This window comes from Taudactylus pleione, unplaced genomic scaffold (assembly GCF_031769625.1).
Source record: "Taudactylus pleione unplaced genomic scaffold, aTauple2 ptg000573l, whole genome shotgun sequence".
NCBI classification, from domain to species: domain Eukaryota; kingdom Metazoa; phylum Chordata; class Amphibia; order Anura; family Myobatrachidae; genus Taudactylus; species Taudactylus pleione.
Genome location: NW_028284975.1, coordinates 6,636,058 through 6,649,274, shown reverse-complemented (window position 1 = coordinate 6,649,274; position 13,217 = coordinate 6,636,058).

Below are 13,217 nucleotides of genomic sequence, written 5' to 3'. Positions count from 1 at the left end.
GTAAAGGGCCGGCTGGCTTGACCGTTAAGGGTGCTGTAACCCCCGAAAGTACACTCCAGTCCAAACCAAAAAAAAAATTATTTTCTGTGTTTGTGAATTGTGTGCGCAGTAGCCGCACGTGCATCAACAAAGTAGTGCCAAGCGTGCGCCTGTGTCATAAGTAAAGAGCCGGCTGGCTTGACCGTTAAGGGTGCTGTAACCCCCGAAAGTACACTCCAGTCCAAACCAAAAAAAAAATTATTTTCTGTGTTTGTGAATTGTGTGCGCAGTAGCCGCACGTGCATCAACAAAGTAGTGCCAAGCGTGCGCCTGTGTCATAAGTAAAGGGCCGGCTGGCTTGACCGTTAAGGGTGCTGTAACCCCCGAAAGTACACTCCAGTCCAAACCAAAAAAAAAATTATTTTCTGTGTTTGTGAATTGTGTGCGCAGTAGCCGCACGTGCATCAACAAAGTAGTGCCAAGCGTGCGCCTGTGTCATAAGTAAAGGGCCGGCTGGCTTGACCGTTAAGGGTGCTGTAACCCCCGAAAGTACACTCCAGTCCAAACCAAAAAAAAAATTATTTTCTGTGTTTGTGAATTGTGTGCGCAGTAGCCGCACGTGCATCAACAAAGTAGTGCCAAGCGTGCGCCTGTGTCATAAGTAAAGGGCCGGCTGGCTTGACCGTTAAGGGTGCTGTAACCCCCGAAAGTACACTCCAGTCCAAACCAAAAAAAAAATTATTTTCTGTGTTTGTGAATTGTGTGCGCAGTAGCCGCACGTGCATCAACAAAGTAGCGCCAAGCGTGCGCCTGTGTCATAAGTAAAGGGCCGGCTGGCTTGACCGTTAAGGGTGCTGTAACCCCCGAAAGTACACTCCAGTCCAAACAAAAAAAAAAATTATTTTCTGTGTTTGTGAATTGTGTGCGCAGTAGCCGCACGTGCATCAACAAAGTAGTGCCAAGCGTGCGCCTGTGTCATAAGTAAAGGGCCGGCTGGCTTGACCGTTAAGGGTGCTGTAACCCCCGAAAGTACACTCCAGTCCAAACCAAAAAAAAAATTATTTTCTGTGTTTGTGAATTGTGTGCGCAGTAGCCGCACGTGCATCAACAAAGTAGTGCCAAGCGTGCGCCTGTGTCATAAGTAAAGGGCCGGCTGGCTTGACCGTTAAGGGTGCTGTAACCCCCGAAAGTACACTCCAGTCCAAACCAAAAAAAAAATTATTTTCTGTGTTTGTGAATTGTGTGCGCAGTAGCCGCACGTGCATCAACAATGTAGTGCCAAGCGTGCGCCTGTGTCATAAGTAAAGGGCCGGCTGGCTTGACCGTTAAGGGTGCTGTAACCCCCGAAAGTACACTCCAGTCCAAACCAAAAAAAAAATTATTTTCTGTGTTTGTGAATTGTGTGCGCAGTAGCCGCACGTGCATCAACAAAGTAGTGCCAAGCGTGCGCCTGTGTCATAAGTAAAGGGCCGGCTGGCTTGACCGTTAAGGGTGCTGTAACCCCCGAAAGTACACTCCAGTCCAAACAAAAAAAAAAATTATTTTCTGTGTTTGTGAATTGTGTGCGCAGTAGCCGCACGTGCATCAACAAAGTAGTGCCAAGCGTGCGCCTGTGTCATAAGTAAAGGGCCGGCTGGCTTGACCGTTAAGGGTGCTGTAACCCCCGAAAGTACACTCCAGTCCAAACCAAAAAAAAAATTATTTTCTGTGTTTGTGAATTGTGTGCGCAGTAGCCGCACGTGCATCAACAAAGTAGTGCCAAGCGTGCGCCTGTGTCATAAGTAAAGGGCCGGCTGGCTTGACCGTTAAGGGTGCTGTAACCCCCGAAAGTACACTCCAGTCCAAACCAAAAAAAAAATTATTTTCTGTGTTTGTGAATTGTGTGCGCAGTAGCCGCACGTGCATCAACAAAGTAGTGCCAAGCGTGCGCCTGTGTCATAAGTAAAGGGCCGGCTGGCTTGACCGTTAAGGGTGCTGTAACCCCCGAAAGTACACTCCAGTCCAAACCAAAAAAAAATTATTTTCTGTGTTTGTGAATTGTGTGCGCAGTAGCCGCACGTGCATCAACAAAGTAGTGCCAAGCGTGCGCCTGTGTCATAAGTAAAGGGCCAGCTGGCTTGACCGTTAAAGGGTGCTGTAACCCCCGAAAGTACACTCCAGTCCAAACCAAAAAAAAATTATTTTCTGTGTTTGTGAATTGTGTGCGCAGTAGCCGCACGTGCATCAACAAAGTAGTGCCAAGCGTGCACCTGTGTCATAAGTAAAGGGCCGGCTGGCTTGACCGTTAAGGGTGCTGTAACCCCCGAAAGTACACTCCAGTCCAAACCAAAAAAAAAATTATTTTCTGTGTTTGTGAATTGTGTGCACTGTGGCTGCATGTGCATCAACACAGGAGCAGCGCCAAGCGTGCGCCTGTGTCCCATAAGTAAAGAGCCGGCTGGCTCATTTCTTAAAGGGTGGTATAACCCACAAAGTGCACTACTCTCCAGCAAAAATAAAATAATATTTTCTGTGTTTGTGTGCGCTTTAGCCGCACGTATATATATCAATATAACATAAATGGAGGACCAAACTTTCTCCGATAAAAATAAAATAGGGAAAGATCAAGAACCACTTCCTCCTAGTGCTGTTGCTGCTGCTGGGAGTTGTTCATCATCCCAGAGAGGAAGTAGGAACATCACTACTTTTACTAAACAATTGACCCTCCAACAGTCCCTAGCGATGAGGATGAAGTACGACAGCAGTCATCCTGAAGCAAAACGTATAACTGAGGCCTTGACTGCTATGTTGGTGTTAGACGTGCGTCCGGTATCCGACATTAGTGCAGTGGGATTTAGACAATTGATGGAGGTAGTGTGTCCTCGGTTCCAAATCCCGTCTAGATTCCACCTGCATCCTCAAAGCAGCAGCGACAAACGTGCGTCTGTCTGTTAAAGGGTGGTGACACCCTCAAAGTGTGCTACACAAACAATTAAAATATTGTTCTTTTTTTTTCTGTCTTTGTGAATTGTGTGGGCTGTAGCCGCACCTGCATCCTTAAAGCAGCAGCGACAAGCGTGCGTCTGTCTGTTAAAGGGTGGTGACACCCTCAAAGTGTGCTACACAAACAATTAAAATATTGTTCTTTTTTTTTCTGTCTTTGTGAATTGTGTGGGCTGTAGCCGCACCTGCATCCTTAAAGCAGCAGCGACAAGCGTGCGTCTGTCTGTTAAAGGGTGGTGACACCCTCAAAGTGTGCTACACAAACAATTAAAATATTGTTCTTTTTTTTTTGGTCTTTGTGAAATGTGTGGGCTGTAGCCGCACCTGCATCCTTAAAGCAGCAGCAACAAGCGTGCGTCTGTCTGTTAAAGGGTGGTGACACCCTCAAAGTGTGCTACACAAACAATTAAAATATTGTTCTTTTTTTTTCTGTTTTTGTGAATTGTGTGGGCTGTAGCCGCACCTGCATCCTTAAAGCAGCAGCGACAAGCGTGCATCTGTCTGTTAAAGGGTGGTGACACCCTCAAAGTGTGCTACACAAACAATTAAAATATTGTTCTTTTTTTTTTGGTCTTTGTGAAATGTGTGGGCTGTAGCCGCACCTGCATCCTTAAAGCAGCAGCGACAAGCGTGCGTCTGTCTGTTAAAGGGTGGTGACACCCTCAAAGTGTTCTACACAAACAATTAAAATATTGTTCTTTTTTTTTCGGTCTTTGTGAAATGTGTGGGCTGTAGCCGCACCTGCATCCTTAAAGCAGCAGCGACAAGCGTGCGTCTGTCTGTTAAAGGGTGGTGTAACTCTCAAAGTGCTCCAAAAAATAAAAAACTATTTTTTTAATGTGTTTGTGACTTGTGTGCGATGTAGCCGCACCTGCATCCTTAAAGCAGCAGCGACAAGCGTGCGTCTGTCTGTTAAAGGGTGGTGACACCCTCAAAGTGTGCTACACAAACAATTAAAATATTGTTCTTTTTTTTTCGGTCTTTGTGAAATGTGTGGGCTGTAGCCGCACCTGCATCCTTAAAGCAGCAGCGACAAGCGTGCGTCTGTCTGTTAAAGGGTGGTGTAACTCTCAAAGTGTTCCAAAAACTAAAAAACTATTTTTTTAATGTGTTTGTGACTTGTGTGCGATGTAGCCACACTTGCATCCTCAAAGCAGCAGCCACAAGCGTGCGTCTGTCTGTTAAAGGGTGGTGACACCCTCAAAGTGTGCTACACAAACAATTAAAATATTGTTCTTTTTTTTTCTGTCTTTGTGAATTGTGTGGGCTGTAGCCGCACCTGCATCCTTAAAGCAGCAGCGACAAGCGTGCGTCTGTCTGTTAAAGGGTGGTGACACCCTCAAAGTGTGCTACACAAACAATTAAAATATTGTTCTTTTTTTTTTGGTCTTTGTGAAATGTGTGGGCTGTAGCCGCACCTGCATCCTTAAAGCAGCAGCAACAAGCGTGCGTCTGTCTGTTAAAGGGTGGTGACACCCTCAAAGTGTGCTACACAAACAATTAAAATATTGTTCTTTTTTTTTCTGTTTTTGTGAATTGTGTGGGCTGTAGCCGCACCTGCATCCTCAAAGCAGCAGCGACAAGCGTGCATCTGTCTGTTAAAGGGTGGTGACACCCTCAAAGTGTGCTCCACAAACAATAAAAATATTCTTTTTTTTTTCTGTCTTTGTGAATTGTGTGGGCTGTAGCCGCACTTGAATCCTCAAAGCAGCAGCGACAAGCGTGCGTCTGTCTGTTAAAGGATTACATCGGTGACAGCATCCAAGTAGGCATGTCAGACAGTCCGTACCTGTACTGGCAGGAAAAAGAAGCAATTTGGAGGTCCCTGTACAAACTGGCTCTATTTTACCTGAGTTGCCCCCCCTCCAGTGTGTACTCCAAAAGAGTGTTTAGTGCAGCCGGGAACCTTGTCAGCGAAAGGCGTAGGAGGTTGCTTCCACAAAATGTGGAGAAGATGATGTTCATAAAATGAATTATCAACTCTTCCAGGGAGACCAGCCTCCAGAACGTACAGAGGGACCTGTGGTTCCAGCAGAGACGAATTAATACTCTGTGAGGATGAGGATGTACACACTGAAGAGGGTGAGGAATCGGTGGATGAGGAGGATGAGGATGACATCTTGCCTCCGTAGAGCCAGTTTGTGCAGGGACAGATAAATTGCCAGCTTGTTTTGTGGGGGCCCAAACGAACCAATCATTTCAGCCACAGTTGTGTGGCAGACCCTGGCGCTGAAATGATTGGTTTGTTAAAGTGTGCATGTCCTGTTTATACAACATAAGGGTGGGTGGGAGGGCCCAAGGACAATTCCATCTTGCACCTCTTTTTTTTCTTTGCATTATGTACAGTTTGGGGCCTAGTTTTTCAATGCCATCCTGTCTGCCACTGCAGTTTCACGCCTAGATGGGTCACGTGTTTGTGCCGCCCACTTGTGTCGCTTAGCATAGTCATCCAGCTACCTCGGTGCAACCTTTTGGACATAAAAACACTATTGTGAGGTGTGAGGTATTCAGAATAGACTGGAAATGAGTGGAAATTAAGGTTATTGAGGTTAATAATAGCATAGGAGCAGAAAAACCTACAAATTCTGTGATTTTAGCTGTTTTTATGCTTTTTTTCAAAAAAATACAGATCCAAAACACAAAACCCAGAACCCAAAACACGGAAGGGTGGTTTTGGCAAAACCAATCCAGATCCAAAACACGAAGAAAGATCCAGATCCAAAACCAAAACACAAAACACGAAAAGTGGCCGGTGCACACCCCTAATATATATATATATAATGGCCCTTATATTTGTAGAGTAGTGATCTTTACATCAGAATTTACTGTTAAGTTCGTTCTATTGCTGTGTCAGCTATAATCAGAATGTATTGCTCCAGAGTATATTATCCCTCCTGTCTGTAAATAACATTGCTGCTATGTCTTCTGTTGATTTATTATCTAGTTAGGTATAACTCTAGATGTTATAGCCTATTAATTAAGGCATTCAGTATGTCTGAGGATCCTCCATTCGACGGGCATGCTGACCTAGGTTCACCTGCTAGCAATTGCTGAATAAAGTTTCTTGTTAATAAGTATACCACTCTTCTACCTCTCAGGTACACCATAACCCTGTATGTGACACTATTATAAATGCAATGTTTCAATAGTGGATTGCACTTTGGAGAGTATCATTGTATTACTATTATTTCATATAGCTGATGCTGTCAGCATTGAAGATAAATCCCCTTGTGGGCTGCTCTCCACTCAGAGGGTCACACTGCTCGCCAGATTTAAATACACATCAACGCCATTATTCACATAGCAGGAGGTATTGCTGCAAAATAAAAATATAAAACAATGTATTGCTAACTGCCTAAATAGAAACTAGCTTGGCCATTTTTAACACTAGAAGGACATATAGGTGTCCATCAAACTGGTTCCGTTTGACGTATGTTTTGCATCCAAGATTTTTTTCAAATAGAGTCCAAGTAGCTTAAGCATTAAGGAAGCTAAAGACAGCCATGAGAGCAACTTCAAATTAGCACACCCTGCCAAAGTCTCGGTCTCTGAGCACCTCAAACAAGTCTCCCAATAATCCCTTGCAATTCCTAAAAAAAAGGAATTTAGGGCCTGATTCAGAGCCGTTCGCTATTTGCGGTCGTTCGTTCAAAAACAAGGGGTGGCTATTCAAATGATCCGTTCGCAAATTGCAGTCTGTTCACACCTCTAAGTCTGAACGAGCGAGCAAAACATACGCTCGTTTATTTGTTAAAAACGCCCCCTGGCCGCTCGCACCATACGTCATGTCCGCTATTTATTAGATTAATCGAGTACATCGACCAGCGTATGAACTGCTCGCTATTCTTGTGGTTGGTTTTTGCTACCACAATCTTGCGAGCAGTTCTGGCTATAAAATAACCCAGTGACGTGGTCAATGACGCTGCTGTATTAATTATGCACACCCATAAAACGCCCGTTTTGACTGTTTGACACGCCTGCGTTCTGATCTCCACTCCCCGTTTTCAAGCACCTTCCCCTGTTACCACCCACATACGCCTCATTCTGTCACTCAAAATAGCAGGCATTCGCTATATTGCGAGCACATGAATTTCGGCCGCACTGACTGGTTCGCGCATGCGTATAACGATCCGTACGCATGCGCAGATGTGCGAACATCGCTCGGAACGAGCGTACTGCCGCTAGCGAGTGGCTCTGAATGAGGGCCTTAGTATTGAGATATGAAGAGTCTGAAAAAGGTACAATAACTTAGGTAGAATATTAATTTTTGCTATTTCTGTCCAGGGCAGCCTCAATGATGACCACTTTTGAAAGTCAGGCTTAAATTTGGTTAGCAGGCGTAAAAATATAAGATAAAACAGATAAGTGTAGATAATAATGAGAGTGACCCCGAGGTATTTGGGAGGGAAACAATTTAAATGGAAAACCTCCTGTAGCCTCACAATTATATGTTCTGGGTAAGAGAGACACAGAACAATGTAGGGCCAGCTGGTCTCACTGCAGTGTCTTCAAAACCTAGGCGAGGACATGAAGGAATTTCACCTAAAGTTTTTAATCCAAGAGAACCTGATTGGCTGCTCATATCCCAGAACTATTTCATGGTTTTTACCTTTAGATGGGCTGTCTGACCTCAAACACACACACACTTTTTTTCCTCTGTACGTCCCATGTGTGACCTCTATTTATGGCTGGAACTACGAGTTCAGTGCTTTCTTGAACATCCATTTATCTTATATCGCCACTCACTGTGTCTGTATGTTTATTTTGAGTTAAGATCTAATGCTTTAGATATGGTTTAGGATGGTTATTGAAGCAGTCTCAAATCCATCAGATGAAAGATGGCTTATGTTTTAATGCATTAATTAACTTAAACTGAAAGCCCAAATATGTGTTTTCAGTGCCTGCTTACATAAGCACACATTTGCAGAGCCTGGCACTTTGAAGATGTAAAAAAAAAAATATTAAATGTTAAAGTTTAAGTGCTTAATGTGTTTGTTCTCTTAGTCCTAATTATTGTATTTTTGTATATTGTATTTTTTTGCCATATTAAAATTCTGTGATACTGTATGTATGAATCAATTACTTCAGGGTTTAATATGCTAATATATCAAATATATAATTAATTATGTTACCTTTTTAGTTTAATACCAATTATTTTGATGAAAGGGTGAGATTTTTAAAACAAATATTGCAAATTAACTGCAAAAGCACATTCTGACATGTTCAATTTGGTATTTAGTAGTTTGTATCTGAAAGCTTTTATAGATCTCCATCATTACGTTGTACGATTTTACAATAATATAAATATAAATGAAATATTACTTTGGACTGTTTTTGTTTATTTACTTATAATGGATTACTTTTCACGCAGCAGGACGACACCAGTTTTGTTACATTTTTATTTATTTTCATATATAACATAAGCCTATGAGCATAAAATCAAATAATAATAATAATATACTATATAATAATAATAATAATAATAATAATAATAATAATAATAATAATAATAATATAATAATAAAATCTACTTAAAAAATGCATAAAAATAACAGAGCAGTGAAGTAAGCAATACAGCTTATAAACCTCAAGACTGGGACAGGTGGTGTGTAAAATGTCATCACTTTGGCTCCCATTTTGGGATCGTGGTGTGGTGTCCGATTGTTCAGCCTAAAGCTGTGTGGAGGTGGAGATTGGGTGTGTCTTCAGTTTTATAGAGGTTGGTTGGTTAGTGATCTTTGGCCCTCATTCAGAGCCGTACGCTCTGAGCAGAGCGCATGCTCTGAATGAGGGTTGCCCTCCATAAAAATGGAGCGTCCTCCTGGACGCTCGTATAGCTGTGGGTCCCCACCCACAGCCTATACGAGCGTGCAGTTTGATGGCCGCGATGGTCGTGACCATCGCGACCATCGAAACTGCGAACCGGAGCCTGCGGTTGAGGTTTTCAACCGCAAGCTCCGGAGTGATTTTGGCTCTATCAGAGCCAAAATCACTCCCACTGACATCACTAGTGATGTCAGTGGGCCGGCTTCTGACGGGAGGTGTTCCCGTGGGAACGCCCCCGTCAGGGAGGCACGCCCCCGGCACGCCCACCAAAGGGCGCGTGCTGTCAATCAACATCGACAGCACGCCCCCTTTGATCAGACACAACGAGCGAAGGACTTTCCTTCGCTCGTCGCGTCTGGCGCATGCGCACGACGGAGCTCCCTCCGTCGTGCGCATGCTCAGTGCAGAACATCGACCCACTTGCGAGTGGACAGCCGCTCGCGAGTGGGTCTGAATCAGGGCCCTTGTTACCTAACATTCCCTCCATTCCTCCAATTTTTTTTATGTATTTTGTCGGCTTGGTGAGTTGTTGGTGAGAAAAAACTGCAGTCCAGTAGCCATCTTGCTGCACTGGTGAGGTGTGCTCACCTTCACTACACTGGGTAGGCTGATTTCACCCTATTGGGGTCAGCAGCTCCTGCTGACTGGGTGGGATTTGTGTGTGTTAATGGTATAGGAGTTGGAGACCTTTTACTTCTCTGCAGTTGTTGTTAGGGCAATTGTTCGATGCAGATTTTGTTTGATGTGAAGTCAAGTGGCTGCATTGATTAGCTGGCTGTTCTTTTCTTCCACCAACCTTATATTTTATTGAAATAATAATAAAGCTGACAAATGTCATGCCATTTATGTCTTGTGTAATTGTTTATAAGATATACTTTTATATAATATTTTGGTCTATGTTTATGCAGTATGATTTTGGTGCAGGAGGGCTTTTATAAACCAGTGTATTACAGATGGTATTAACACAATCACATTTATTTTACTCTCTAAGCATATTACATGATATTCATTGTCTGTTTTATATTTATGTATACAGGCATGTGTGCATATGTGCAAGTGAGCAAATGTATGTTTATCCCTGATCACATTTGAAAGAGGATATACAGTATGAGGAGGATCTGTAGTTTGGGAGATGGGATAATGGACCTCATTCAGAGCTGCTCGCAAAATGCGAGCCTCGCACTCAATGAGGGCGGCCGCTTCTCTGTAATGAGCCAGCCTCCTGGCCGCTCGCTAAGCTGTGAGTGACCATCCACAGCTGTAGTGAGCGGCCAGGTTGATGGTCACGATGGTCAAGACCATCGCGACCATCCGGGCTTGCGATGAGACCCTTATGATAGGGTCTCGTCTGCCGCAAACCTCAGTGAGCTTTCGGCTCTAATAGAGCTGGAAGCTCACCACTGACATCATGAGTGATGTCAGTGGGGCCGCCCCCAAATTGCAGGCATTCCTCCGGGAACACCTCCGTTTGTCAAGACACCCCCCCGCTCCGCCTACAAAATGGTGCGAGCTGTCGATCACCATCGACAGCCGCCCCTTTTGCAGTGAGCCTAGAAGCGAGAGAATTTCTCTGTCGCTCCGGGGCTTGCGCACACACAGTGTGGCCGCTGTGTGTGCGCAGGGCCTCAACCCGCTTGCGAGCGCTCAGCACTTGCAAGCGGGTCTGAAAGAGACCCAATGTGTGTGCGGTGTCTCCCACAATTCTGCAAAAATTATGTATGAGGTGAAAATGGATCCATACCTTTTATCACAACACAGAATTTATAACTAATAAAGCCCTTGGTACCCTCCACTCTGTCTGGCCCCCACTCTACTGCGCCTGTATATTTAACCCTAGCCTCCAGCTAGGCTAGGATCTGTTCTGTTGCTCACAGCAGTAGGAGCCATTGGAGGGGCAGTGCCCATTCCGTCTCCCACAACGCATGTATGACAGACTTTAGGAGATTATTATTCAGATACCATATCCTCTTCCACTTCAATAACGCCAACTGCAATATACACTAACCATACATAGACACAGACATTAATGTATTTTTATGACACGTATGGATTAGTAATAACCTCCATATGAAATATACAATATATACTAGCATTTTGGGCCATCATTTGCCGGATCATGAGTATACAAATATGCATAAAAAATTTGATGTGTTTAATCAATGCTGCCAGGAGATTTGCACATAATTATTGCAAGCGATGTGATTTTCCATAAAGTAACTTTGGTAGGTATGTCCCAGTGTATATAAAACCATTTAAGCCTAAAACCATTTTATCTGCTAGTAGTGCAGACAAAGCCTAGTTAACTTAAAAGAGGAACATAGCTGTGTGCACCCAAATTTGGGACACTCAACAGAATATTAAAATATAATATAATATTATATATATAATAAATTATATAGATATATTCTTAGGCTAGGAAGATGAGAATTCACCCTCTAATTAATTTGTGCAAAGAACACCTATAGTACCTTATTGTATAGTGATAATGCCCCAATTATCAACCATACATTGTACAATTAAATGCTGGTTGCCAGCCATACAATATATAGTACAGTTAAACTCCAGTCACCAAATATATGTTACTCAGAAAATTTGCTACAAATATGATAATCTTTCTGTTGTCACCTGAGGGCTTGATTCAGAGGTGCACGCAAATCTTGTCACAACTCCGATTCCGGACTTTCAAAAATATGCTAATGACTCAGCTGCCATTTGTGCACTGGGACGTCCACTTCCGGCATCTCACATCAGTCACTTACATACAAAAGTGAAAATACCTAAACCATCAGTCGCACATCGGTTGCACATCGAACCTTTTGCGGAGACTTACTAGGTCACACCCAGAAAACCAACCTGACATGCCTGTTTTTCTAGCCATCCCCCGTTACCTCCTCAATTGTTGACTACCTGTCACTTAGTTTTTCAAATAAATCATCTCTATAACTCCTGTGTCTAACTAATCACTGTGCATTTGCAGTGCAGCTTTAGTGCATGCACAGTAGCAAAAAATAGCTACACTATGGCCAACTTTGACATTAGATTATTTCTGAGTCAGGACTGAGTCGCTACTTCTGCTAGATGACCTACAGAGATTTTAGGGACAATGTTTAGGGGATAATTAAGAAATTCTGAATTGGTGATAAAATGATACTTATTCGATATTTTTATTTTCCTTGTGATGCCCCCTTGCTTAGCATTGCCCACAGACATGTAGGAGTATCAGCTGATATATTCTTACCGTACAAACTGGAAGGGCCTCCACTCCAATGCTTCCAGAGAAACACCACTCTCCATAGCTATGCCTTTATTTTATGTCCCATAGTAGTGCCCTAGTTCATATTATACCACACAGAGGGCCTGATTCAGACCCACTCGCGAGCGGCTGTCCGCTCGCAAGTGGGTCGATGTTCTGGACTGAGCATGCGCACGACGGAGGGAGCTCCGTCGTGCGCATGCGCCAGACGCGACGAGCGAAGGAAAGTCTTTCGCTCGTTGTGTCCGATCCAAGGGGGCATGCTGTCAATGTTGATTGACAGCACGCCCCCTTTGGTGGGCGTGCCGGGGGCGTGCCTCCCTGACGGGGGCGTTCCCACGGGAACGCCTCCCGTCAGAAGCCGGCCCACTGACATCACTAGTGATGTCAGTGGGAGTGATTTTGGCTCTGATAGAGCCAAAATCACTCCGGAGCTTGCAGTTGAAAACCTCAACCGCAGGCTCCAGCTCGCAATTTTGATGGTCGCGATGGTCTCGACCCTCACGGCCATCAAAATGCACGCTCGTATAGCCTGTGGGTGGTGACCCACAGCTATACGAGCGTCCAGAAGGACGCTCCATTTTCATGGAGGCCGGCCCTCATTCAGAGCGTGCGCTCTGCTCAGAGCGTACGGCTCTGAATGAGGGCCAGTGTCACCAATTCATATTAAGCCACATTGTAATATCCCCAGTTCACATTATGTCACACAGCATTCTCCGTACATATTATGCCAAATTGTAGTGCTGCCAGTTCATAAAATGTCACAAACTCCCAGTTCATAAAATGCCACATTGTAGTACCCCCAGTTCATATTATGTCACATTTCAGTTCATGCAGATCATAGTATAACACACTGAATTGCCCCCAGTTAATACTGTGACACCTCTCAGTGCTGCCAGTTCAGATTATGAGAGAAAAAAACCCATAGAAATGCATACACATCGCACCCACTTCATGCAGGACATCATCTTATATTATAAGGGCACAGTCCTGCCCTTATATTAAGGCTGCATCTAAAAAAATGGATTTCTCCATAGAGAATTCCGGAGGGGGAGGGCATGGTGTTTAAGGGGCTACACCTCAAAAGCTATAAAAGGTACCAGGCTGAAATCTGGCACGGACGAGTAGAACTGTCGCTCAGTGCTGCATGCCAAATTTCAGGGCAAAAACAAAATAA